General features: G+C 47.7%; 1 long non-coding RNA gene across 1 annotated transcript; it reads right to left on the bottom strand.

Annotated features, from left to right (window-relative positions):
• Positions 1-401: 401 nt before the first annotated feature.
• LOC123046803 (uncharacterized) lies at positions 402-1,156 on the bottom strand. Its single transcript, XR_006422607.1, has 2 exons — positions 1,053-1,156; positions 402-944 (listed from the first exon to the last, which is right to left on the bottom strand). It is a non-coding gene; the product is annotated as an uncharacterized lncRNA (long non-coding RNA).
• Positions 1,157-4,156: the final 3,000 nt, after the last annotated feature.

The following is a 4,156-nucleotide window of genomic DNA, read 5'->3' as shown; positions in this document are numbered from 1 at the left end:
GCAACACGTCGAGATGAAGCGCTCCTTGAACTTGAGGACGGTGCCCAACGACACTTTCTTTGGCGACTTAAACTCTAAGCGCACCCCATCCTTAGGTCGGATGCAACTGTGTTGATTCGTCGGATGCAACTGTGTTGATCCTAACTTCAACTATACGACTCCAACACGTACTCCTATCCAGGGACACGGATCGGATGGCAAATGATCAGCCGGGTAGCACGCTCTGAGCGTCGTTCTGATGACCGACTTCTTTCGACTGAGGAACACATTCGATCAAATTGCTTAAAGCACTGCAATGAAAGATTGTACAGGCCACACGTGAAAGTTACAAGAATAATAGTCCCACAACTACACTTGCAACAAAAGATAGCATTCATAGCAGCAACATCACACTTGCAAGATGGAGAAAAAGAAAAGGGGCCACTTCACTATCTTACTCATTTACAATGTTTCACGGTACATACTGCTCTGCAAACGCAAAAGAACAGGTGAAAATGTGTTACCGCCAAGGCAGTCAAAGAATCGCTTCAATCTCCTCTCTATTTTCATATCAACTCCTCCCATGAACTCTCCCGGAAAATTAAACCGTAAGCCACACCGACTATGGCTTACGGCAAACGTTGCAAGTCCTCCCAATAAAAAGACGGACAATGACCAGCAACTAGTAGGTGAATTGACAGGGTAGGCAAAACTGCGAGTCCTCTTAGATGTATACCCCGAAAAGCCAAAGGGGTAAAGCCAAGATTCTTCTTCCAAAGCAATCAGAAAAATCACAGCGGTATGACAAGTTTACATGTATTTGCCTGGATACATACTGGTCGCCGAAGGAACCATGATTGGATGAATGGCCTGGAATGGCTGCACAAGCGTTGCAGGGCTCGGCATCACCATGGGCAGGTTCCCGGTTGCCATGACCGGCGGAGCCCCAAAGAACGGGGCAGTGCCTGCTGGAGAGGGCATGAAAATATGGCATCAGTATGATAACAAAATGCTTCAACACTTTTTATTATTCAATCAAAGACAATGAGGCCGAAACCTGCAATGTCTGTTACCTTGAAACTTTTGCAAGCTAGCTTGATGCGAGTTCAACAGCAAAGGGCGAGGCCATACTTGGGACATAACTGGTGTTCCACGCATAGCATCCTTCAATAGAAAAGTCATATGCCGATCAACCATGGTACTTGTCAGGCGGGTCATGAATGGCACCCCGACAAAGTCAGCACGTGGCGGAATGATGTCCCATAGGTTGCACACCTCCTCCTCGCTCAACTTCATTCTTTGAGCTACGATGGCATCACCGAGTGGGTCGTCATCATCCTCGTAATCTTCTGCTTTGTTGATATAAATCATGGCCAGTTTGGGTCTTTCATCTCTGAAGGAGAAGCTGATCAACTCACCATCGGTGATACGCATGTTGTCGATGAAACGGACCCATCCATATCCTCCCACCCGCGTCATCTTTCGTCCTTTCTCGATCTCCATAGTGTAGGGGCCCCCAGGAGCCTCAAAGGTCACAGAGTCTCCAGTCAGATTGTTGAATTTTGACCTCACATTGCATGGGACAATCTGTGTACAAAAAGCAAAATGATATATACACGATGCATTAATGCCAATAACACTAAAAACAAAATACTAGTTACTAGTTTCATATAATTTATTACCGCCGCATGAAGAAAACTAGACTCGAAGTAGATGCCAAACAGCGTGCCAGTTGCAAGGCTGCTGGCGCACCTTGACTTGCACCGTCGACATGGTGGTGGTGGTGGTGGCGCCATTTCCCTAAAGCAATATGATTAAAGGATTAACGATCCAAAAAGTAAACATAAAGTTTTCATAGCTAGAGTTCACATGGCAAGCAAAATAACAACTAAAAAGTAAACATAAAGTTCAGTCCAACAATCATAAAGCTAGCAATCTAGTAAACTAATGTCCCCAACTCTTCAGATGAAGCGTCGCTATCAGCATGAAATTTGCACTAAACACAAGGTTAAACAATACTAGTAGCTCAATAATCTAGAGATGTAACAAACAAATATATGGCAAAACATGACAATACTTTGATCTCATCTCATCTCATCTTTGTTAATCACAACAAAGCACACTAAATAAACTACCCCCTTCTTATCAGTAATCCTAAATCTTGATGATTTCTCACAACAAAGCACACTAAATAAACATGAGCTTGTAGCTTTGTCTCTCACATGAACAACACCTATACAGCATCCTATAGAAGGGCACTTGATACAACCCGAACCGAGCACTTACACTCCTATAGAAGCAATATCCATAACATGACATCAGAAAAGTCGAAACCGCCCAACCAAAAAGCAAAAAATCAAACATGAGCCAGCCCAATCCATTAATAAGCAAAATACTAGTATGTGATGAACTACTACTCGGTCTCGACCTCATGGCTTCACACAAAATCGACTGACACAAATGCAATATATAAATTACTGCCATGCTAGGAGTAGTTTATGGTAAGGATGAAAAAGAATACATTAATAAGCAAAGACTTTGGCAGGTCAAGTCAAGCAAAATATTGGTACTCCTTCCTATACTACTAGACGCGTCCAAATCCATTCCAGGACTTATTACACCAACCACTCGCTCTCTGTTTCTCACTCTCACTCCACTGCTCCCTGCTCTGCTCTGCTCTGCTCTCCACGCCACTCCCCGGCAACTACAAGCCCTGCTGCTCCTCGTCTCCGCCTCGCCGGCCGGCAGCGCAGCGCAGCCCCCGCCGCCTCCTCCCCTGCCCGAACCGCCGTCGCCTCCCACACTCTTCCCGTCACCGCGGCCCCCGGATCCAGACCAGCCGCACCGTGCTGCCGCCGCGCACAGCAGCTGGTACCCAACACAACCCTCGATGATTCTTCTCTCTCTCTCTCTGTCTCTCTCTCTTTGTCTCTCTCTCTCTCTCTGTGTGTGTGTCTCTCTGACTGAGCCCAACACAACCCTCATTCGCGGCAAATCGATTGGAGCCCCTACGATGAACCCTAGCCAAGAGATCGAGAGGAGCTACTGTGGCGCGCGCAGGGAGGAGGAGATCGAGAGGGGGACTTACGGGGCTGGAGCGTCGGAGGAGGCGAGAGGCGACCGCGCATGGTGGCGGCGCACGGCACTGTTGACGGGGGTGAGGCGGCCGGGGACGAACCCTAACCGTTGCGGCATCGTCATCGGGTGGAGGGGATTGTGTGAGACGAGGGGGTGCGGGGGCGCTCGCGGGCCGGTTTTCTTTAGCTATAGTAGTAGCGCTGGTTGGAGCACCACGCTACTGCTAAGCCCACCAGTTGTAGCGCCCTTTCAGAACAAACGCTACAGCTAAGTGGGCTACAGATGCTGCCCTGCGGCCCATGTAACAGTAGTGCGGCCCAAACAAACAAACGCTGCTACTATATGTTAGTAGTAGCGTGTTTTCTACACAGCGCAACTGGTACTTACTAGTAGCGTGGGGTAAAAAACTCGCTACTGGTAAACTTCTATCTATAAGCATTTTCCTAGTAGTGAATGGAAATATGGACCGCTCCCTTCGAACAGAAGAACATACGGTAGCTCTCGCGGCAGAAGTACAATGCGGCCTACTCCTACAAACCAACCCGGCGACAACTTCGAGCACAGTCAAGCGAGTCCGGAGCACCCCGCAACAGGATCATCAGGAACGCCAAGAGCATGATTAGCAGTCCGGCCTCCGCCCAAGCCCCTTCAAAGCAGCGTTCGCGCCACACGTACACAATTACGCACTCAAGATACTATGGGCATAGGCGGGGGCGCATCAACGACTCAGTCAATAGTGCGGGTAACCGCCAAATACCTTCATACTCTTTCCCTCTTACATTTCAGGACACCGTGTTAGTGCAGCATCCTCAGAAGAGCCGAATTGCCGGACTTACATGGGAGAGACATCCAAGGAGGCAACAGACGTTGTGCACAGAAGGAAATACCCAGGTGGAATCTATTTACGACCATTATACCTGCTTTATCTATCTGCACACAGCCCGCCCTTGGATAGGACATGTCAAATAGTTCTATTTTATCTCTGCTTCATGCATCCATTGTAAACGTACGCTTAAACGTATTTTTCGTCAATGGGAGATTATATATAGCGTCAGCTTATTATCCTCATTTGAGCATTTTCTTCTCTTATAAATGCTTA

This window comes from Triticum aestivum, chromosome 2B (genome assembly GCF_018294505.1).
Source record: "Triticum aestivum cultivar Chinese Spring chromosome 2B, IWGSC CS RefSeq v2.1, whole genome shotgun sequence".
NCBI classification, from domain to species: domain Eukaryota; kingdom Viridiplantae; phylum Streptophyta; class Magnoliopsida; order Poales; family Poaceae; genus Triticum; species Triticum aestivum.
This window is presented reverse-complemented; position numbering and strand designations above follow the sequence as displayed.